Source organism: Scyliorhinus canicula, chromosome 18, assembly GCF_902713615.1.
Source record: "Scyliorhinus canicula chromosome 18, sScyCan1.1, whole genome shotgun sequence".
Classification (NCBI taxonomy): domain Eukaryota; kingdom Metazoa; phylum Chordata; class Chondrichthyes; order Carcharhiniformes; family Scyliorhinidae; genus Scyliorhinus; species Scyliorhinus canicula.
Window position 1 is genome coordinate 115,781,241 of NC_052163.1, and position 24,536 is coordinate 115,805,776.

The 24,536-nt window shown below is 46.8% G+C and overlaps 1 protein-coding gene across 1 annotated transcript in view; it reads right to left on the reverse strand.

Moving 5' to 3' along the window:
• The window catches only part of mef2b (myocyte enhancer factor 2b), a 138,835-nt gene extending 136,448 nt beyond the window's left edge, over positions 1–2,387 (reverse strand). Inside the window, exon 1 of the mRNA XM_038778274.1 lies at positions 1,809–2,387. The gene's annotated coding sequence lies outside the window, so the exon portion shown is untranslated. The remainder of the gene's footprint in view (positions 1–1,808) is intronic.
• Between the last annotated feature and the right edge of the window lie 22,149 nt (positions 2,388–24,536).

Sequence of the window (24,536 nt, forward strand, 5' to 3'; positions counted from 1 at the left end):
TTGCAGCGATTTTTCAAAATTCCCCCCCTTTTGTTTTGAGAGTGCCCACTCCTGCTTGCCGTGCATTCTGCCAGAGACTTTGGGCATCCTCTGATACCTCAGCTCAAATGGTCTTTCTTCATAAGTGAGGATAAGAAGTCATTCCGATAGGTTATTCATCTGCACTCAACTGGTATTACCTCACTTTCCAGACAGGAGTCACTGCCAGCAGGTGTGAGAAAGAATATTGCTAAATTCGCACCTCCACTATCCAAGGAATTAAAGGCTCGTTGTTACTAACTTGCTGAAATCAATTAACTTAATGCTGGGAAGCTCTGTACACCGCAGGAGATGAGTTGCATTCGATACTTAACTTTAAATAAAAATAGCAGGCCAAACAGCATTGAAGAACACAAGATATTCAGGCAATGTCACTTCAACTGACAATAAAACACAAGAGCACATCCAAAATTCAGCTGCCTCTGATTTAACTCAGCAAGGCCTTTTCATCCATCACCTGTCTGGCTGACCTATATTGGCTCCCAGTCCAGCAATGTCTCATATCTAATCCTGTCATCCACGTGTTCAAATTCCTTCATGGCCTCATCCCTTCCGATCTATGTAACCTCCTCCAGCCCTCTGGAGATCACTGCACTCTTTGAATGCTGCTCCCTTTTGCATCCTTGACTTTAATCTCTCCACTATTGGCGGTCGTGCCTCCAGTTGCCTGGGCCCTTTTAAGTCACTTCTTAAAACCTACCTCTTTGACCAAGCTTTCAGTCATCTTTCCCTAATATCTCATTGCCAAATTGTGTCTCTTTACACCGCTGTGAAATGGCTTCATTTTACTATGTTAGAGGTGCTATATGAATTCAAGTTATTGTTGAAATTGGACAAAATGCTATTTAATCATAGCAGAAAATAATCGCTAAATGAGTAATCTGTAGAGGTAATGAACACCACCTTCAGATAGAGTATTTATAAATGGACTAAATGCATTCGTACAACGTCATATACAACCTCCCTGCTCCAATGCTACAGGCCTCCCAAGTTATGGAAAGGGCAAAACATAGGGATTGTTTTAAATTGCTCCAGTAAAGAGCCAACACAGACAACACAGGCCGAATAGCCCCCCTATGCGGTGCAAGCTTGTACGGTGCAAGATTTCACTTTCAATATCGGGCTCGTTTAACTGATTTTCCTTTGAAAATGCCACCTGCACATCTTTCAAAATAAAGCGCAGTTCCGTATTTTGAAACGGGTTTGCAATCTGTCTCATTCGTTTTGCTTCTTTAAAAAAAAAACCTGCATTTAACGGTGTTTGCCACATGGCTGTGAAGTGTCTCAAAGTACTTCACATCCAATCGATCACGGGGATACTGTGACTGCTATTACGTAGGAAAACACATCCATCGAGGACACAGCCTGATCGACAAGTAGTAATGACCCATTAATCTGTTTCGAGTGCTGTTGGGTGTGGGAGAAATGTTGGGCAGGACACCAGGAAAACTCCTTGCTCTTTTAACAATACGATGAGACCTTTAATGTCCACCTGAACTTTATATAGACAAGCTCTTGCTTTAATATCGCACCTAAATAACAGCACCTCCAACAATTATATCCCAATCTGTACAGTCCCGAACTCATGTTTGAACCCACATCTTAGACTGCCCAGAGGCAAATGTGAGCCACACTGATTGGCCCATATATTTGTATTTGTCCTGTACTACATCCTAATGACTTCTTACATATTTAATCTAATCAAATTGCATGCTTAATGCACATACAACACATAGATAGCTTTCTGCAATTATGAAGACGCCACCGACCTGATACTGGAACCGATCTCCCAAAAATCCACTCCTCTGGCGATTTCTGTTTTGAACTTCAACAAAACTGAATCCGGGATGATTGGAAACTGGACACGGTTGTTAGAGAACCGGATTTGTTGTTTTTTTAAAAATAACTGTTGCTTTTCAAATGCACCGCCTCATGCTCCTTCGGGGGTTGGAACGCGATCTTGGCGCAGAGAATATAAAGACTAAGTCAGTAGTAACACATAAGAGGAGGAGAAGAGTAGGGGGCCGGGATGGGAAGCAAGAGGAAGGCGGCGAAGAGCACACAATTCTCTCTCAATGTAATACTGTACCGGAGATCTCAGGAGCTCTGACAGCCCCTGTCAATTACTGGAGTGCCAAGTGGCCGGCCTCATAACACTGTCCCCCCTGACCTGCTCTTCAGCTGGTGGCCTTTTGGTTGCAATGTATTTGAAGTCGAATGGAGAAGGGGTTCCTTTCTTTCTATCACACTTGTCTTGTCTTCTCTGGCTGTGTCACTGATCAATGCCGCGGCCCCACGTGAGCCTCCAGCTGATGTGTTTGTTGCAAAAAAGTTCCTTCAGTTTCACGGCGGCCTCCGCCCACGTTCCGTCATTAGCATACGCCTCCCCCCATTGGCCACCAGGCTTCCTGTATCAATTTCCCTTCCCCGTCCTGATTGGCCGCCTGCTCACCCTCTCTCCCTATTGGCCGGCTCGCCTGCCACTCAAATCCCGCCTGTCAATTAATTGCGGGGGAATAAAAACTGGAGCACTTTCTGGGTTTGGTTTTTTTTCCCCTTGGGTGATTATTTTATATCTATGCATATAACAATTTTTGTATTTTTAAATGTTTCAATAATTTGTTCCAATTCTCCCTCTCCTATCAAGCCTCCCTGTTTGCATCAATCAGCCGGACTTAGCGTTTGCATTTTGTGGCGCATTTATAAATGAATCTAATATTAAACAAAAAAGGGGGAGCAAATCCCAACACTGTCACTGACTCCAGCTTTTAGGGACCGTGTCCAAATAAATCCAAAACAGCTGGTGAAAAGACAAGAAAAAGAGCAAGGGCAGCTTTAACTTCTCATCTCCATTTCTCGTTCTGTTATATTTTTTTAAGTGGGGAGGCGCAGGATTACGAACGATGCGCCCACGTCTTCTTTAATTTTCCGACCCCACCTTCATCCTGAAAGGTGTGTTGTGAGTGGTTTATTTGGAGACGCTCCCTTGCTTCATTGCACCCTCTCAACTCCATTTTAGCTCCCGTTTCAGCACTTCTGATAACCGATCTGTTTTTTAAAAAATATAAAACATACACTTTATTCTGAGAAATCTTATGAATTAAAGGGATGAGCGTTGTGGTTTCGAACCTGTGACCTGGTAGCCTTGAAGTACAGAGGTTGTCGGTAAACCGAGATATATATCCGAGTTCTGGTCAACGCTGAACATCCTCCTGACACTATTTAAAGAGCAGAGATTTCTCCCAGTGCCTCAACCAACGCTCAGAAAAAGTATGCACAGTTTCGCAAACAATTTACTGAAAACTTTGCTTCACTTCTGTTATATCTTCTGCAGCATTAACATGTTGACATTCTCCACCTTCCCTACTTCTGCAGTGTCATTGTGTTGAAGTCAAGACTCATTGTAGCATCTCTTCTAAATCATAGGCTTGGGGAAGAAGCAGGGCATGTGGATTTGGGATAGTTCAAAGACATTTGGGCCTGACTCTGTGCACTAACATTTCTTCCCAGGTTCTCAGAATTGTTGAATGCCTCGTTCCTTCCAGCATTCCCTCCCTCGTCCAACCTCCAAGGTTTTAAATTGAAAAGCTTGCATTTCGACAGAACCTTTCATGACCAAAGGCCATACAAGCACTTTACAGTCAATTAAATGCTTTCTTGAAATGTAGTTATTTATATAATGTAGGAAACACAGAAGAGATTTTATGCACAGCAAGCTCCCACAAACAGAAATGTTATAACCATAGAATTTACAGAATTTACTGTCCATTCGACCCATCGAGTCTATACCAGCCCCTGGAAAGAGCACCCCACTAAAGCCCACACCTCCACCCTATCCCCATAACCCAGTAACCCCACCCAAACGTTTTGCGCACTAAGGGCAATTTAGCATAGCCAATCCACCTAACCTGCACATCTTGGACTGTGGGAGGAAACCAGAGCATGGAGCAAACACATGCAGACTCTGCACAGACAGACCCAAACCGGGAATCGAACCTGGGACCCTAAAGCTGTGAAGCAACAGTGCTAACCACTGTGCTACCGTGCCGCCCCTGACTGGCTACTTTTTTCTTGTTGATGTTGGTCAATGGATAAATATCAGCAGGGACAACAGGGATAACTCCCCTGCTAATCTTCAAAATAGTGCCACGGAATCTTTTACGCCCACCTGAGAGAGCAGACGGTTAAATGTCTCATGTGAAAGACAGTACATCTGATAGTGCAGCACTCTCTCAGTTCTGCCCTGGGTGTGTCAGCATATAATCTTGTGCTCAAGTCCCCAAAGTGGGACTTAAACCCACAACATTCTGACTCACAGGAAAAAGTGCCATCAACTAAGCTAAGGCTGATACTACTAAAATAACTATGGTGTCATGTAATCATGATTTCAAAATACCACCGGTTCCATCCTTTCCAAAATTGGTGGTAGTTCCTCTGCGAGTCTAGGCATTTCATTTGTGTTATTCAATACTGTATTGTGTCTTCCCCTGCATGTAAATAAGATGCCTCACTGTGGTGATGTCCCATTATTGTAATACTTTAATCCTTGAACGTTAATCTTTATTATAGAACCATCCGTTAGGCCAATACAAGATGATATTATCCTAAACTTAGATTTAGGGGCTTTCCTGCCCTAGTGACGTATGAGGTAGACAAAGCATGTCTGTTTCCATTTCCAGTTGCTCCTGGAACAGGTCACTAAGCCCATCTCCAGAGACTCTCGCTTGAGCGGTGCCAATCTGCATCGGGTATGGCTGACCTGGAGACATTCCTGTTCCTACTAGCTGCCACAGCCAGTATTGGAAGAATTTACAGGTTGGTAATTAACCTGTCTGGCCACATTATGAATGTATCTTCTGTGGCCATCAAAGGTCCAGGAGTGGGACTTCAACCCAGGGCTTCTGGCTCAGAGCAGGGACACTATCCGCTGCATCACAAAACCTCTGCTTATTATCCTAACCATAGAATGATAGAACCATAGAATTCCTACAGTGCTATTTGGCCCATCGAGTCTACACGGATCCTCTGAAAGAGCACGCTACCTAGGACCACACCCAGCCCTATATTGATAACCCCACCTAACCTGCGATCTTTGAACTCTAAGGGGCAATTTAGTATGGCCAATCTATCTCACCTGCACAACTTGGGACTGTTGAAGGAAACCGGAGCACCCAAGGGAAACCCATGCACACACAGGGAGAAAGTGCAAACTTCACACAGACAGGGACCCAAGGCCGGTCTGGAACCCAGGTCTCTGGCGCTGTGAGGCAGCGGTGCTAACCACTGTGCCACCACGCCACTCAATGGATCTGTAAGTAGATCTTAACATTCTTCATTTAAAAAAACATAAACATGTTAGAAATAGGAGTTGGCCATTCATAGAATTTACAGTGTAGAAGGAGACCATTCAGCCCATTGTCTGCACCGGCCCTGGGAAAGAGCACCCACTTAAGCCCACACCTCCACCCTGCCCCCGTAACCTCACCTAACCTTTTGGACACTAAGGGCAATTTATCATCGCCAATCCACCTAACCTGCACATCTTTTTCTTTTTTTAAATAAATTTAGAGTACCCAATTAAATTAAGGGGCAATTTAGAGTGGCCAATCTACCTATCCTGCACCTCTTTGGGTTGTGGGGGTGAAACCCACGCAGACACGGGGAGAATGTGCAAACTCCACACGGACAGTGACCCGGGGCCGGGATTCGAACCCGGGTCCTCAGCGCCGTAGGCAGCAATGCTAACCACTGCGCCACTGTGCTGCCCCCTAACCTGCATATCTTTGAACTGTGGGAGGAAAGTGGAGTACCCGGAGGAAACCCACGCAGACATGGAGAGAACATGCAGAGTCCGCACAGACAGTGACCCAAGCCGGGAATCAAACCTGGGACCCTGGAGCTGTGCTAACCACTGTGCTACCGTGCTGCCCGTCTAACCTAAAACCTTCCACACTTCCGGAGTCTGTATCCCACTATTCCCATCCTATTCATGTATTTGTTAAGACGCCCCTTAAATGTCACTATCGTACCTGCTTCAACCACCTCCTCCGGCAGCAAGTTTCAGGCACCCACTAACCTCTGTGCAAAAAACTTGCCTCGTACATTTCCTCTAAACTTTACCCCTCGTACCTTTAGCCTATGCCCCTGAGGAATTGACTCTTCCAGCCTGGGAAAAAGCCTCTGACTATCCACTCTGTCTATGCCTCTCTTAATTCTGCAGACCTCTATCAGGTCGCCCCTCAACCTCTGCCATTCCAGTGAGAACAAACCAAGTTTATTCAACGTTTCCTCATAGCTAATGCCCCACATACCAGGCAACATCCTGGTAAATCTCTTCTGTGACCCCTCCAAAGCCTCCACATCCTTCTGGTAGTTTGATGACCAGAATTGAACATTATATTCCATGTGTGGCCTAACTAATGTTGTATACAGCTGCAGCATGACTCGCCAATTTTTATATCTAATGCCCCAGCCGATGAAGGCAAGCATGCCGTATGCCTTCTTGACTACCTTCTCCACCTATGTTGCCACTTTCAGTGACCTGAGGACCTGTTCACCTAAATCCCTCTGTCTGTCAATACTCTTTTTTTTAAATTTAGAGCACCCAATTTTTCCCAATTAAGGGGCAATTTAGCGTGGCCAATCCACCTATCCTGCACATCTTTGGGTTGTGGGGGCAAAACCCACGCAAACACGGGGAGAATGTCCAAAGTCCACACGGACAGTGACCCAGAGCCGGGATCTCGGTGCCGTGAGGCAGCAGCGCTAACCCACTGCGCCACCGTGCTGCCCTGTCAATACTCTTAAAGGTTCTGCCATTTACAGTATATTTTCCACCTCTACTAGACCTTCCGAAATGCATTACCTCACATTTGTCCGGATTAAACGCCGTCTGCCATCACTCTGCCCAAGTCTCCAACTGATCTATATCCTGCTGTATCCTCTGAAAGTCCTCATTGTTATCCGCAATTCCACCAACCCTTGTGTCGTCAGCAAACTTACTAATCAGACCAGTTACATTTTCCTCCAAATCACAGCAAAGGTCCCAACACTGATCCCTGCGGAACACCATTAGTCATGGCATTCCATTCAGAAAAGCACCCTTTCACGGCTACTCCCTGTCTTCTGTGACCATTCTGTATCCATCTTGCCAGCTCATCTCTGATCCCATGTGACTTCACCTTCTATACCAGTCTGCCATGAGGGGCCTTACCGAAAGGCCTTACTGAAGTCCATGTAGACATCATACACTGCCCTACCATCATCAATCATCTTCATCACTTCCTCGAAAACCTTGATCAAGTTAGTGAGATACAACCTCCCCTTCACAAAACCATGCTGCCTCTCGTTAATTTGTCCACTTGCTTCCAACTGGGAGTAAATCTTGTCTTGAAGAATCCGCTCCAATAATTTCCCTGCCACTGACGTAAGGCTCACAGGCCTGTAATTCCCTGGATTATCCTTGCTATCCTTCTTAAACAAAGGAACAACATTAGCTAATTTCCAGTCCGCTGGGACCTCACCTGTAGCCAGTGAGGATACAACGATTTCTGTCAAGGTCCCATCAACTTCCTCCCTTGCCTCCTTCAGTATTCTAGGGTAGATCCCATCAGGCCCTGGGGACTTATCTACCTTAATATTTTTCAGGACGTCCATCACCTCCTCCTTTTTGATCTTAATGCAACCCAGACTATCTACACACCTTTCCCCAGACTCATCATCCACCAAGTCCTTTTCTTTGGTGAATACTGATGTAAAGTACTCATTTAGTACCTCGCCCATTTCCTCTGGCTCCACGCATAGATTCCCTCCCCCGTCCTTGAATGGGGCAACCCTTTCCCTGGCTACCCTCTTGCTCTTTATATATGTATAAAAAGCCTTGGTATTTTCCTTAATCCTGTTTGTCAATGACTTTTCGTCCTTTTAGTCCTGCTGACTCCTTGCTTAAGTTCCTTCCTATTTTCCTTATATTCCTCACGAGCCTCGTCTGTTCTTGGCCTTCTAAACCTTAAAAATGCTTCCTTTTTCTTTTGGACTAGGCTCACAATATCCCTTGTTATCCAAGGTTACCGAAACTTGCCATACTTATCCTTCTTCCTCATAGGAAGATGCCGGTCCTGAATTCCTATCAACTGACATTTCAAACACTGCCACATGCCAGATGTTGATTTACCCAGTTCCTGCTTAATATTGTTAAAATGAGCCTTCCCCCAATTTAGCACCTTCAACCGAGGACTACTGTTATCTTTATCCTACAGTACCTTAAAACTTTCTGAATTATGGTCACTGTTCCCGAAATGCTCCCCTACTGAAACTTCGACCACCTGGCAAGGCTCATTCCCAATACCAGGCCCAGTACGGCCCCTTCCCCAGTTGGACAATCTACATATTGTTTCAAGAAGCCCTCCTGGATGCTCCTTACAAACTCTGTCCCATCCAAGTCCCTAGCACTAAATGGGTCTTAGTCAAAGATCCACAACTTTTTGAGTGACGAAATTGCCACTCATCTCAGTCCCAAATGGCTGATCCCTAATTCTAATACTGTGATCAATGATCTCTGTAAGCTGTGCAGCCTGCAAATGTCCCCACGCTGGCCACGTACAAGCTGGTCTGTGGATCTGCAGCCCCTCAAAATAAATTAATGGGCTAATGTACTTAACAAAGCACCCGTGCGCTCCAACAAAGAAAGGAAACATTGACCGTGAACCCCCAAGATCTCCGTGATGTGGGCTGGGGGTCATTAGACTGCAGCCCTTTAAAGAAGGCACCCCGATCTGTTTGGTGCCAGCTCCCAGCTCGAGGAACCCCCACCAGTGATGGCATACACCACGCCCATTCACTTTATTTTGGCAAAGAGGCTCAAAATTCCTTGAGAAGTCCCTCCGACATTCGCACTGTTTTTCTCACCAGAACTGACGCTTGGCCATTTTTTGGTAAGGTTCCACCCAGTACCTTGTTTCCTCTATCAAAACCCTTCACATTTTTAAAATCTCTATTACATCTTCCCTTAACCTTCTCTGCTCTGAGGAGAACACTCCGAGCTTCTCCAACCTCTCCGAATGTGTCATCGAATCACAGTGGAAAATGCAGGTGTCGACCCCACTACCGCCCATTTGCAAAGGGAGCACTCTACCATTTGAGCTAATTCTCCAGAACCAAAGATGCAGATCCGGCAGTCTGGATCCCATGTCCATGTGGGTTGGCCTGCCCCATGCGCCCAAAGATCTCTGGATCCAGAATTGCCCTGTTCAGTCACATGAAGACCTATGACAGAAACTCGTGCTCCTGAATAGGTTTCATCCTGAAATTGAGGAACAGCCGCCAGTACCAATCATCATAATGTTCCAAAAGTCAAGAAAATATAGAGCCTTTGCTAAATTCAATGTGACCAAAATGCAGGGTGGGGGGGGGGGAGGAACAATCTTCAGTTAGAAGCATTTGTCTTCCTTATCCTTTGGTGTGACAGATATTTTCGCAGCAACAGTGCTAGTACAGTGAGTTTGTGAACTGTACTTTCACCTCTGGGACCATGGCTGTCAATCAAAACAGCAATTGGACAACAGAAGCACTAATTGGCAATCTCATTGAGAAAGGCCACAAAGGCAGCTGGTGTGGGAAATGGAAAGAAAATTAACGCTGGTTCAGTAGCTAAACCCTCGTCTGGTTGTGTCGTCAAGGGAGGTCCCAAAGGAAGCTCAGTCCTTTAAGCTTGAGGAGTGTTTTTCGTGTTATCTGTATCTTGTTGCAGCTATGCAGAGGTCAGGCTAATCCTAATGAATGATGAACACCTTGACAAAACTGCAGCAAAGACAAAAGGAGTTATCCCAGTGCCTCAATTGCTGATCCTGTCCTTAACGGATGGCCACATTTCACAAAGAGTGACTGGACGACAATTATAGCTGGGCATCCTGGCGGATTGCTTTCTCCTTTTCTGTGTTGAATGAGACATTACAGTTGTAAACAGTCTGGTTCAGCCTGAGGCCATGACCTTGGAGCAGATTGGAATCAATAGCCAGGGCACATATATTTTTGTAGTGAGTTGGGGTGGGGATAGATGAACGGAATGCCTTCTGTCCCCTGAATATTTCACTGGAGGAAACTTCAGTTCAATCAAGGGTGTTACAGAGGGAACGGAGATTGGGGTTGGTGACAGTAGTTTAAAAAAAAAGGGGGGGTGCAGGTACACAAGGGCATCGATTCATTTGTCAGCGAACCTAAAGGCCAGGATGGGAAGTTGGGTGGTCAATAATTTAATAGGGATGGCGTCAAGGGAGCATGAGATGGGTCTCATTGACATTGCATGCTTGCCCACCTCGAGACAAAGGCAGGGGTAAAAGGGCAAACTGAAATGGGCAGCATTGCCAAGGTGAGGAATCTAAGCAAAGGGCTCCTGATACTTAATGGAAAAGCAGATGGTACAATGACACAATCAGTTGGCTCGGTGATATGATTGCATAATTAACAACACCCACAGTTATGAAGTTTTAATTTTTCAAAAAATATGTAAATTACGTGAGTAGAGAGTGGCAAGAACAACAACTTGCATTTCACGGGAGCTTTGCCAACCAAAATTTGTCATCAAGCTACACGAGGAGACATCAGGACAGGTGACCAAAAGTTTGATGGCAGAGGTGGGGTTTTAAGGAGCATCTTAAAGAAGGAGAGAGAGTTGGAGAGGTGGAGAGGGGTAGGGAAGAATTTCCAGAGCGTAACACCTTGATAGCTGATGGCACAATGGTGAAGCAATTAAATCTGGGGGTGCTGAAGAGGCCAGAAATCTCAGAGTGTTGTAGGACTGGTTGCACCATAGAACAAGACCATTCAGTCCATTGCTTCCTTGCCGGCTCTCTGTAGAGAAATCTAATCAGTCCCATTCCCCTGCCCCAGACAACAGAAATACGTAAGAATCTACTTCGGGCCACAGCGCAGATCTGAGAAGAACTTTTTTTTTTTAAATGAGAAAGTAACAATCAGATGATGTCAAATTTGGTCTTTGTAAATCTTGTAGATTATAAGAAAGAGGCCAGCTGAGGGAAGTGAGGATGTCCTGATCTGGGAAAGAATTAGTTATAGCAGGAGACAGTTTGATGAATCTTGAATTTGAAACAGTGCGGTCGCAGGGAAGTGGCAGAGAATTTAGATGAGAAGAATATGGCAAGAACACTCCCACACACGGATTGCAATCTTCACATGACACAGGTACCAAACAAGAGGGAGCATGACCTCTGAACTAGGGCCAAGGAAATGCAAGCCAGACTGAGGAGGCCCCAGAGGTCATGGGGGTGAGATGGAGAGATATTGGGCACGGGAGATTTTGACCAGGATTTCCATGTGTAGATTAGCTATGACGGATGCATGAGTATAATTCAATGAAAATGCATTGAGTTAACAGCTTAGAATGCTCAAGAGCAGCTGCATATTTTTACAATCTGGCTGCAGTTATACTCAAACCAATAGATTCTTATTTTGTGTTATGCTAAAGGTTTTGGGACTAAGATGAGCTGTTGCAGTTCAGGTCAGTCATGTCCACAAGTGAAATGAGGGCGGAACAGATTCTGGGGTCTGAATGTCCAGAATCCTGAATACAAGGTCCCCCATCCATGGTTCAATTGTGGATGTGATTAGTAACATTTCGGGGATGACAGTGATGTGGTGGTAATGTCAGCGGATGGGTAACCTGGAGGCTCGAGCTAATACCCTAATGGACTCTTTGACTATGACCTGCTGTCACCCCATCTTCACACATGTGCTCTCTCTAGAAGGAGCCACTGATTTGCAATGGGGATTTGGAATCCTTTCTCATGTTTTTTAATGAAAACCCACAGACGCTGGATATCTGAATTAAATTATAAAATGCTAGAGGGCCGTGTTAGCTTCTAAAAATTGGAGAAAAGACGGTGTAATGTCTTTAGCGTGGGTCTATTGTAAGGTCTGGAAAGGAATCAACACCAAGCCCAACATGAAAAAGATTTAATGCAACTGAACAAGAGTACAGAGCAGTTACGCTACTATAGGAGCCAGCTCACAGTTCATGGCCCTTTGGTATTATGCAGGATGTAGAAGGGGGAGTCCCGCCCCTCAGTGAGGAGTGCATATTCCCCATCCACCAGTCTCACAAGTGTCCCATCATTTGCTTAATGTTTCATTAGTGTCCCATGATCTGCTTAACCCCGGCTATGTCAGGGGGCTGGATTCTCCGTCCCACCACGCCACATTTCTGTTTCACCCCGCCGGCGGGATGCTCCATTGCGCCGGCCGGTCAATGGGGTTTCCCATTGTGGGGCAGCCCCACGCCGTCGGGAAACCCCCGGGCTGCTGGCAAAACGGAGCATTCCGCCGGCGGAGAATTCAGCCCAGGATCTTTAATTTTCCCTCTGACGTCCCAACTCTCCTCTGCTGAATCAACCCTTTCCAACTCTGGTGACAGTCCCACCCCTATCCCTCTGTCCCCCTTCAGCAACAAATTATTTCATGTCATCATGGCAATAATCGCCACAACGCTCCTTCACTCCATCTACCTCTTTCGCATATCATCAGAGCCTCTTCAAAAGCTGACTATAATTGGTAACCTCCTGTAACACTTCTTTATTGAGTGACCATCTCCCTCCTTTCGATCTCCTGCCTGGTATCTTGTTCTCCAATGAATGGCCATCTCTTTCCTTTCCGTCACTCCCCCTAACTCTGCCACACCTGTAAATAACCATTGTTTCTTCTCTCTCGTGGGGGAGTATTGTAACATGTTTGAATTTGTTAAAGACATCGGAGAAACATCGGCAGTTGCCAATAACTGGAGACCTGCAAGTGGCTCTAGTCCTCAAAAGTCATTTAGATGTTGACAGAGCTTCCGTGCAGTTTTGCAGCTTCACCATCTCTCGTCTTTAGTCCCAAACCAGCCATGAGCAAGGCTAAGACAAGTTAACACAGCACAAACCATGGATTGAACCTGTGACCACCTTCCTGCCCTGCTGTGACACAGTTCCAACTCAAACTGTCACCTTGTTTTGTCCCCTTAATTCCTTTTGGATGACAAGATCCTGCTCAGGCAAGACCTCAACATCTGACTATGTTGTTGATGTCAGTGTTGAAATCTGTGAAGGTCCAGACTGTAGCGTTTAGTTTTCTGAAGACGAAATCTCAGCAACAGAAACTCAAGGGTTGCAGGAGAAGGTCCAGAACCACCTTGCCAAGGCCACTAAGGGTGAACTTGAATACGGCCCTTGCCAGCGATGCCCACATGCGCAGAACAACAGTTTTATCAAGTCATAGCAAAACGCTCCATTCCCGTTCTAACGGGTGTTCAAGGTTGCAAAATTTGATGAGGCTTCCAAAAGATCAGTGCACTCAGAGGATGCCGAACTGCTTCCAGAGCAGAGCAGCGATGTGCTGGATCTCAGCTTGCCATCTTCACCCCGATTCCCAATGACATATGGCATTGTCAGCAGGATCTCGGTGAACCAGGGTTTCCAACTCTGCGATGGACATAGTCGTGGAGGTTTCTTCACATGGCATCCCTCAGAACACTTACCATTGGTTGACTGACAGTCTATCTTTGAGAGGCCCAGCTCCCAGTAGCCGACGGGAAAGCAAAAAAGATTCTTCACTACCTGATTGGGTGATTCTTGTCTGTCACCAACAGCATTTCCCCCCCTCATATCTGATATTTTTGTAACTAAAAAACAAAACGTTCAAAGACTTTTCTTTCAAAGCATAATTTTTATTGTCCCGTTTATCTTTCTATTTAACCCAAGCCTCGCTGAGTGATCTCCTTTACTTTCTGACCTTCCACACCTTCAGCACGCACTGAACAGCATTAACAAGACGGCGGGTTATTTCCAACCTGAGTGCTTAGTCCAAGGGACCTGAGGGAAAATGGACAGGGAGAAGGACGCATAGGCACAGGAGGAGGTCACAAGGGCATACAAAGAGCAGGAGCAAGCTATTCAGCTCCTCAAGCCCGCCCCACCATTCAATAAGATCACGGCTCATCTTCTGATTCAACACCACTCTCCCGCACAATCCCGTATACCTTGAATCCCTTGGCATCCAGCATTTTATCAATTTATGTCTTGAATATACACAGTGACGGAGAATCCACAGCCCCCGGGAGTCAAAAATTTCAGTCCTTTGAATGAAGAAATTTCTCCTCATCTCAATCCTAAATAACTGATTCCTTATTATGAAATAAAATGTTATTTGTTTCAAATCGATCACCTCAAGCTCCCCTAAATGTGAAGGAACACAGGCCAATCTCTCCTTGGAAAACTATTTCCTCATCCCAAGAATTTATCTCGTGATTGAGTACAATTCTGCTGTTGCTGATTGTCCACAGTGTCTCACGGATGCCCAGACCTGAGTTGCTAAGTCTGTTCAAAATCTATCCCATTTAGCACAGCGGTAGTGCCACACAACACAATGGAGGGTATCTTCAGTGTAAAGACGGGACTTTATCTCCACAAGGACTGTATGGACGTCACTCCACCAATAATGTCATGGACAGATGCCTCTGAGACAGACAGATTAGTGAGGATGAGGTCAATAGGAGTTTCCCTCTTGTTAGTTCTCTCACCACCTGCCACAGACCCAGTCTATCAGCTATGTCCTTTAGGACCCGGCCAGGTTGGTGAGTAGTGATGCTACCAAGCCATTCTTGGTGATGGACACTGAAGTCCCCCCACCCCAGAGAACATGCATTTCCCTTGCCACTCTCAGTGCTTCCTCAAAGTGGTGTTCAGCGTGGAGGAGCACTGATTCATCAGCGGCAAAGTGGGAGGGTTGGGAGAGATGCAGCAGGTGGTAATCAGCAGATTTCCTTGCCCGTGTTTGACCTGATGCCATGAGACCTCATCGGGTCCCGAATCAATGGGGCCCCAGGGCTACTCCCTCCAGCTTATATACCACCTACGGTGGTTCTCTCCCGCTGGTGGGGCAGGACATGCTCAGGGATGATGATGCTGGTGTTAGGGACATTGTCTGTAAGGTATGATCAGTGAGTATGACTATGTCAGGCTGTTGTTTGACTAGTCTGTGGGACAGCTCTCCCGATTTTGACACAAGCCTCCAGATGTTTGTGAAGAGATTTTTGCAGGGTTAACACATTAACACAGCTGAGTGTGCCGTTCTCTGTTTCACCTCGGTCTACGCTCGGCGGTCCATCAATCCTGTATCATTCCTTATCAGTTTTTTTGTAGCGATTCTGAGGGCAGTTGAGAGTCAACCACATCGCTATAGGTCTGAAATTACATGTAGATCAAACCAGGGTAAGGATGGCAGATGTCGCTCCTTACAGGGTATTAGTGAACCAGATAGGTTTTTACAACGGTCAACAATGGTTTCACCATTACTGAGATTAGTCTCTAATTCCAGATTATTTAACTGAATTTAAATTCCACCATCTGATGTTCAGTCAGCTAAAATGCAGAAACAGAGCGAACTGGGTTGTATAATATCTATATCGGGGACCTAGGTCCGATTCCGACCTCAGTCACTGTCTGTGCGGAGTATGCACGTTCTACCCGTGTGTGCGTGGGTTTCCTCCGGGTGCTCCAGTTTCCTCCCACAATCCAAAAATGTGCAGATTAGGTGGATTGGCCGCGCTAAATTGCCCCTTAGTGACCAAAGATGTGCAGGTTGGGTAGATTTGCAGGGGACAGGACAGGGGAGTGCGCCTGGGTAGGGTTCTCTTTTGGAGGGCAGACCCAATGGACTGACGGACTCCCTCTGCACTGTCGAGCTATGGATTTTACGTACACAAATCTGTGATGGTGACATGACAAGCTGAGATGGCAGCAGACAGGATTCTTGACACTGTGAACAGAGGAATGGAGTACCAAAGCAAGGACCATCTGCTATATTTTTAGAAAGCACTGGTTAGGTCTCAGGTGGAATGTTGTGTCCAGTTCTGCACACTGCCCTTTCGGAAGACGGTAATTCCATAGGACGCAAAGAGAATGTTACCACGGACTGGAGCAGCCGTACTCTTTAGAGCAGAGTAGATTAAGGGAAGATTTGATAGAAATGTTAAAAATTATGATGGGTTCCCACGTTAGCACAGGCCTCAATCTCGCTGATACCTAAGAAAGACAAAGACCCAACGGAATGTGGGTCATACTGACCCATATCTCTGCTGGACGCAGATGCCAAAATACTGGCCAAAATCCTAGCCAAAAGGCTAGAAGACTGTGTACCAGAGGTGGTCACAGAGGACCAGACGGGCTTCGTCAAAGGTAGACAGTTTACCTCGAACATCAGGCGCCTGCTGAACGTGATAATGACCCCCTCCGGGGAGAGAACACAAGAGGTGATCGTCTCCCTGGACGCAGAAAAGGCCTTCGACAGAATCGAATGGAAATACCTCATAGAGGTACTGGAGCGGTTCGGGCTTGGAACAGGGTTCACCGCTTGGGTAAAGCTCCTATACAACGCTCCCATGGCGAGTGTACGGACCAACAATACCAACTTCCAATACTTCCAGCTGCACAGGGGCACCAGACAAGGATGCCCACTGTCCCCGCTGCTGTTCGCACTAGCAATCGAACCGCTAGCAATCGCGCTCAGGGCAGCAAAAAATTGGAGGGGGATCCGAAGGGGAGGCAGAGAACACAGAGTCTCACTCTATGCAGATGATCTGCTCCTCTACATCTCGGACCCACAAAGCAGCATGGACGGAATCATCGCGCTCCTGAAAGAGTTTGGAGCCTTCTCGGGCTACAAACTCAACATGAGCAAAAGCAAGATCTTCCCAGTACACCCGCCGGGGGGGGGGGGGGGGGGGGATCCAAATAGCCCAAGACTGGAAAGGGATCCACAAATGGAACCTCACCAGCCTGACGGAGGAAGTAAAAAAGGACCTGCAAAGATGGAACACACTCCCACTCTCCCTTGCGGCGAGAGTCCAGACGATCAAAATGAACGTACTGCCCAGGTTCCTCTTCCTGTTTAGATCCATTCCGATCTACATCCCCAAGGCCTTTTTCAAAGCGCTGGACAAACTTATCATGGCGTTCGTATGGGGGGGGGGGGGGGGGGGGGGGGGGGTAAAAATGCTAGGATCCCAAAGAAGGTCCTACAAAAAACAAAATCCAGGGGGGGCTAGCCCTCCCGAATCTACAATTCTACCACTGGACGGCAACAGCCGAGCGAGTAAGGGGATAGATCCAGGAGCCAGAAGCCGAGTGGGTGCATGCGGAGGAGGCCTCCTGCATGGGGACCTCCCTCCGGTCCCTCGCCACGGCAGCACTCCCATCCCCACCCAAAAAACACTCCAGCAGCCCAGTGGTGACAGCCACCCTCCAATCCTGGAACCAACTGCGGCAGTAATTTGGCCTGACCAAAATGTCGGACAAGGCTCCCATTTGCAACAACTATAGGTTCACACCAGCACTGACTGACTCCACCTTCAAAAGGTGGAGGCAGGACGGAGGGACACTAACAGTCAGGGACCTATACACGGACGACAGGATCGCAACACCGGACGAACTGACAGAGAAATTTCGGCTAGCCGGGGGGAACGAGCTACGGTACCTGCAGCTCAAAAACTTCCTACGAAAGGAGACAAGGACGTACCCACAACCGCTATGACAGACACTACTGGAAGACCTACTGGACGCAAGTATCCTAGAGAAAGGGAACTGTAGCGACATGTATGACCGACTGGTAGAAAGGGACGACACCGTACTGGACGCAACAAGAATGAAATGGGAGGACGACCTGGGGATTGAGATAGGGTGGGGACTCTGGAGCGAAGCACTGCATAGGGTCAACTCCACCTCCACGTGCGCAAGGCTCAGCCTGACGCAACTAAAAGTGGTACATAGAGCCCACTTAGCAAGAAACTGTATGAGTAGGTTCTTCCCGGAGGTGGAGGACAGATGTGAACGGTGCCAAAGAGGCCCAGCCAACCACACCCACATGTTCTGGTCTTGCCCCAGACTTGTGGAGTACTGGACAGCCTTCTTTGCGGCTATGTCCAAAGTGGTGGGGGTGAGGTTGGAGCCATGCCCGATAGTGGCGGTCTTCGGGGTTTCAGACCAGCCAGATCTATTCCTGGGGAGGAGGGTGGACACCCTTGCCTTTGCCTCCCTGATCGCCCGCCGTAGAATCCTGTTTGGCTGGCGGTCAGCAGCACCGCCCAGAGCTGCAGACTGGCTGTCCGACCTCTCGGAATCTCTCCAAATGGAGAAAATCAAATTCGCCATCCGAGGGTCAGACGACGGCTTCCACAGAACGTGGGAGCCATTCATGCAATTGTTCCGGGACCTGTTTGTGGCCAACGAACAAGAGGAAGAATAGTCGGGTGGCCAAGAATCAGGGGAAAATGGACGGGAATCGGGGGAAGGTAGCCGGGGGGGGGGGGGGGGGGGGGGGGGCCTACGGGTTCGTTATGGGGGTTTGATGGCTAGCTAAGGCCCAAAGCCAAACTGTAAATAAATGCCTATAAACATGTGCCTCGGCCATATTGGGGAATGTAAAATATGTATGCCGGCTAAAGGGGGCGGCCACAGTTGTTATTATGAAGATGCTTACCTGTAAATATACATGTTAATTTTTGCGTGTTTTTTTTTCTCTAATAATTTGTAATTTGTTGGATATAAAATATGAAAACTCAATAAAAAACATTTAAAAAAAAAAAATTATGAGGGGTTTTGATAGAGTAACAGTAAGGAGTCTTACAACACCAGGTTAAAGTTCAACGTGTTTGTTTCAAACACTAGCTTTCGGAGAGCAGCTCCTTCCTCAGGTCATCTGACCGGCATCTCCACATCATTGATAGAGTAAATAAGGAGAGAATATTTCCAATGGCAGGAAGGTCAGTAACCAGGGGGGCACAGATTTAAAATAATTGACAAAGCAACCAGAGGGGAAATGAAGAGAATTGTTCTTTTTATATCACGAGTTGTGATCTGGAAGGCGCTATCTGAAAGAGGCGGTGGAAGCAAATTCAATAGTAACTTTCAAAAGAGAATTTGATTAATACTTGAAAAGGAAAAATGCATTTGCAGGATTATGGAGATTGAATAGAGGGAGTGAGATGAATCGGATAGTTCCTTCCAAGAGGCAGCACAGGCTGAGGGGCTGAATGGCCTCACTCTGTGCTATATCATGCTGTGAGGCAATGACCTTCCTGGCGATAATTGTATTGCAGCATGAATCACAAAAGGGTGAGGCCCAGAGATTTGGGATATTGAAATCTTTCTCAAAAGTCCTTCACTCACTTCCAGAGAGGAGGAAGTGTGAACTCAATTTCCCCCACCACCCCCCTTCCCGTCCCCGCATTGTGACACACTGCAATGCTGTGCACAGTGACGGAAGTGTTGAGCTGTTTTTAGATCTCTTACTGGTACCCCCATGAGCTTAGAAACCTCTGATCTTCCTCATTGTATTTTTGCTTTGTTTTGAAAGTGTAGAAAGCATTTGTGTTGTGCGCGCAGGGTGTCTGACCCATGTCGCCTTCCACATTTTCTTTTCACAGTGATCAGCGCACACTTGACAGTAGACTCTAGAGCAGGAAGGTGAGCTGCCACATTCGTGGCCAAACCCACGCTGAAGTGTTAAATCGAGCAGGGTGTAAAATGCTCAGCTGATCCCACTCTGCCTGTTTCCTAATTTAAAATTAGCCCCCGTGTCTTTGAACACTTGCATAAACTTACCCCTGAGAGTTACTGAATCTTTCAACTGGTACGGACTGACCTCTAGTGTTACCATCGTTCAGTGCAGTACTGAGTGAGTGCTGCAATGTTCCTTCGAGGAGACAATGATGGCCTCATGTGCCCTCTCAGGTGGACATTGCAAGGCATTATTTTCGAACAGGAGTTCTCTCTGCTGCCCTGGCTAATAGTTCTCTGTCAACATCACTGAAAAGTGTCTGATTTGGGGATCTCACTATGAACAAATTGGCTGCTACATTACATGACAACAATGGCTATACTTCATTGGCCATATCGCCCTTTGGAACAGCCTGAGATCACGAAAGGGGCTATATAAATGCAAGTTGTTTTCTCTTTAACACCTACGCACTGATCTCCAGAGTCGCCGTATGTTTTAACCGCTGCACACTGGTCTCATTCTCCAGGTTTGCTTGTTGAGTAGATGCTGTGTAGATACAGTCCTGTGCATTACTGAAGCTTGTGAACTAGGAAATTGCCTCATCAGTCCCTTGCTCTCTGTCATCTCAACCAATCACCACTGGCAGTGTGATAATGTGATGCTTCATCCCAAATGCACCTTGGACAAGGGAATGGTGAGGGGCTGGATCTGAGGGTAGGAGGTGGGGGTGGGGGGGGGGGGGGGGGGGTAAAGCACTAGTCCACGTTCCTGACCTTAATTGCTATCCAATGGGCCCCAGTAACCACACTCGGGGATGTGTCCACCTTTGCTGAGGTAAAGGGTAAGGTGAGGACAACATTGGATTCTTTGTGAAACCTCTCATAGTCAAAGAACAGGCCAATGTTCAGCGATTGCATTGAGTGCGAGGGCAGGCAGCATTCACGGATCTACACCACAACATGGCGAGGAATTCAGGAGAGGAATGGAGGAAAATGTAAGGAGAGGGTGTCGTATAACGGGTTAATAATTATGGTAATACGTTAGGAATGTGAGTCACGATGTAACAATGATATCAGCAGTTATGTGCAAGCGACTCGACAGAGCCGAAAGAATAATCTATACACAAGAGAAATGTGCCGACCCATTAACTCATCGTGTATATAGTGTAAATATAATAGCTTTAAAGTTACCAATTTGAGTCATGGTTACTCATGATGAGAAGTAAACCATCCCAATATAGATCAGGTTATGAGACCAACATCTTAAACTGAGGAAGGTGTGATCAATGTAAGTAAGGTCGCCATAGTCCCAGATGACTATAGGCTGCTTCTCTCTTTGAGAGCGAGAGCTGACTGGTGGTGGTTTAACCTGAGGACACACCTCAGACGAGGGGCAAGGTTGAGAATAACCTCCGGCAGTACAGGAATTGAACCCACGCTGTTGGCCTCGCTCTGCATCGCGAACCAGCCACCCAACTAACTGAGCTAAACCAGTCCCCATTATCAATGTAACTATGTTGTTCAGATTCAAGGAAAAATGTAATTAATGTGAGCGAAGCTGAAGCATGGGGGTCACTCATGGCCCAGTGGATGTCACTCTCACCCTTGCATCAGCGGTTTGTGGGCTCAAATCTTACCTCCAGGGATCTGAGCAGAAAGGGAGTGCTGCACTGTCAGAGGTGCGTTTTTTCGAGTGAAAAGTTAACTGAGTCTCTGTCTGCCCTGTCTTGTGGATGTGGAAGATCCACACGGGACCAGCGGGATAGGAATGCCTATCTTCCCGGTGCTCTTTGTGGAGTATGAACTCCCCCACTAGGGACGAGTTATCTCAATAACCCAATGTGTATAAGGTTGGCCAGTAAGACATCGCCCATGCAGGAACCCGGTAGGGGTTTACCGGTTAGTGTACATATCGTTTGCATAAATAAAATTTTGTTCTTATTTTGCTTGGTGTAGACACCCCGTGTCCTTATTTTAAAATGCAAGGAAGTTCTGCCCGGCATCCGGCAGCCAATGTTTGTTCCTCAACCAACATGACTAAAACAGATGATCACATCACCTCATTGCTGTTTGTGGGAGCTTGCTGTGCAATTGTTTCCTACATTACAACAGTGAGGTTCTTTATCTGAGGAACACTGGAGTGGGTAGGATTGTTATGACCAGAATCGCTCAGCAAAGACTGTGGAGAGTCACTGAGTATTGACAGAATTCCTAGAACCCAACATTATCTGAACAGTAGACTATTTCAGCATTAAACTGTGAGTCATCACCGGGACACTGCACAGAACGCCCTTTATCAGGAGTGGAGAACTAGTCACAGACACAGCCATTTCCTGTTTGTATGGGATGGATTGTACAAAGACTGATTTTACTATGGAGTGATGTCTTTCAGAAATAGGGAGGAGGGGGGGTCACTTTCAAAGCCCATCAACGTGGGTGTGCAAGTCCATTGCCCTTCCCTTCACTCTAACTTTGCAGAGGAAGGTCTCATAAAGAATCTCTGCTAATGACAGGGTTTTGTTATTAGGATCCCTTCTTGGTATGGACTCTCAATATTTTAGATTGTGTAGGTGAATATGTTGCCAGCTGTAGTACTGACACATACAGGGTGGGAGGGTCCCAACTTCCATCTGAATTCAGTTTGAGCCAACAGAGCTAAGGGGTTGGGCCACAGTTTTCACAGTAACTTCATTGAAGCCTACTCGTGACAATAAGCGATTATAAAAGGAGATGGCAATATGGATCTGTATCCAGAGGCCTCCTGCCTTTGTTGGAATGCAAATGTGTATGAATATGGTGTGAGGACGAGTACGAATCAGCCAGGAGAGGAATAGAAGATGGATAAGCAGAGGAAAATAGGGTTTTAGAAAATGGGGTTGGGGGGGGGGGGGGGGGGGGGGGGGGTGAGGAGTAGGGGAGAAAGCACAAAACACAGGAATATTGGGAAGACCTCCACGCCTTTATAAACGAATGTCCTTTGAATGTGGAAGCACAGTAGCACAAGTGGATAGCACTGTAGCTTCACAGCGCCAAGGTCCCAGGTTCGAGTCCCCGCTGGGTCACTGTCTGTGAGGAGTCTGCACATTCTCCCCCTGTCTGCGTGGGTTTCCTCTGGGTGCTCCGGTTTCCTCCCACAGTCCAAAGACGTGCAGGTTAGGTGGAGTGGCCATGCTGAATTGTCCTTAATGCCAAAAAAAGGTTAGGAGGGGTTATTGGGTGATGGGGATAGGGTGGAAGTGAGGGCTTAATGTGGGCCGGTGCAGACTCAATAGGCTGAATGACCTCCTTTTGCACTGTATGTTCTATGTTCATTACGTGCTCTGACACATCCACCTGATTCTGTGGTTCCATGAAGCCAACAGGGTGGTCACACTTGAATGGACGAACCAGAGATGGATCAACAACATGGTGGTCCCAACACTCAAACCTGCATCCTCATTGTGTGCAAGTTCCCTCTGTTGGTGAAGGATTGGGGAATCAAAACTGGCGATGCCTCTGATAGAGGTTCAGCTCTATTACCTGGGAGCCAGTGAAGTTTCAAAAAAACAATCACATAGTATAGAAGGGGGCCATTCAGCCCATCATGCCCGAGCCGGCCCTTTGGAAATGGCCCATTTCCGTGCTCTTCATTGTTAACCCTATGGCCCTTTCAGTTCCACGCATTTATCCAATTTCATTTTGAAAGTTACTGTTGAATCTGCTTCCACCGTCCCTTTGAGGCAGCCCAGCCCATAACTCACTGCGTTAAAAACAACCTTATAGTTAAGGCTCAGGATTAAATAAATTAATGCACCATCCACGTTCACTCTCCCCATCTCCATCCCTGATGCCAATAGGCTAAGCAAATGTGATTTTTCTAGCTCAGGAATGCAAGTGGTTTGGGTCTATATTCTCTGGAGTTTAGAAGAATGTGAGATGATCTGATTGAAACGTACATGATTTGAAGCAACCTGATAGGGCAGACAATGCCCCCCCCCCCCCGCCCAACCCCCCGGTCAGGAAATCTAAAGCAGAGGCACAGTCTCGGGATTAAGAGTTGATCATTTAGGACTGAGATGGGAAGAAATGATTTCACCCAAAGGGTTGTGAATCTCTGGAAGTCGAGGGCTGTGGGTGTTCCATCATTGAATATATTTAAGGTTGCGAAAGTCAGATTTTTGGTTTCTCGGGGTATCAAGGGATATGGGGAGCGGGTGAAAAAGTGGCGATAAAGCCCAAATGGGCCATCATCGTATTGAATGGTGGGCCAGCCTCGATGGGTCATGTGGTCTACACCTACCTCCTGTGTTCTTGTGAGATATCTAGACCAGGGAGATCTCCAGCTTCAGGCTGGGTCGAGTTGGCATTTCTCAGCTCAGCTGATGGTCGAGATCTTCCAATTAACCTCAGCACATTGGGATATTGAGAGAAAGATTAGCCCAGGCTCCCAATCAAGAACATAATCCGTTTCTACACATTCCTGTATTTCGGCCGCGTTTTTGTAGAAGTAATTGGGAAGAAGGAAAACCTTGCCTTTATATGGAGCCTTCCACATCGTCCCAAAGCGCTTTCAGCCGCTGAGGTACATTTATAATGTTGTCACTGTTGTGAAACGAGGCAGCCAATTTGTACACAGCCATCTCCCTTGAAAGTAATGTGATAATGACCAGATAATCTGTTTTAGTGATATTGTTTAATGGATAAATATTGGTTAAGTCACCCGGGAAAGCTCTGCTGCTCTTCAAAACGCTGCTGGTAGGCAGTGGGTTAGCATTGTGGCCTCATGGCGCTGAGGTCCCAGGTTCGATCCCGGCTCTGGGTCACTGTCCGTGTGGAGTTTGCACATTCTCCCCGTGTTTGTGTGGGTTTCACCCCAACAACTCAAAAATGTGCAGGGTAGGTGGATTGGCCACGCCAAATTGCCCCTTAATTGGAAATTGAATTGGGTTAAAAAAATTTTAAAACAATGCAGGTAGA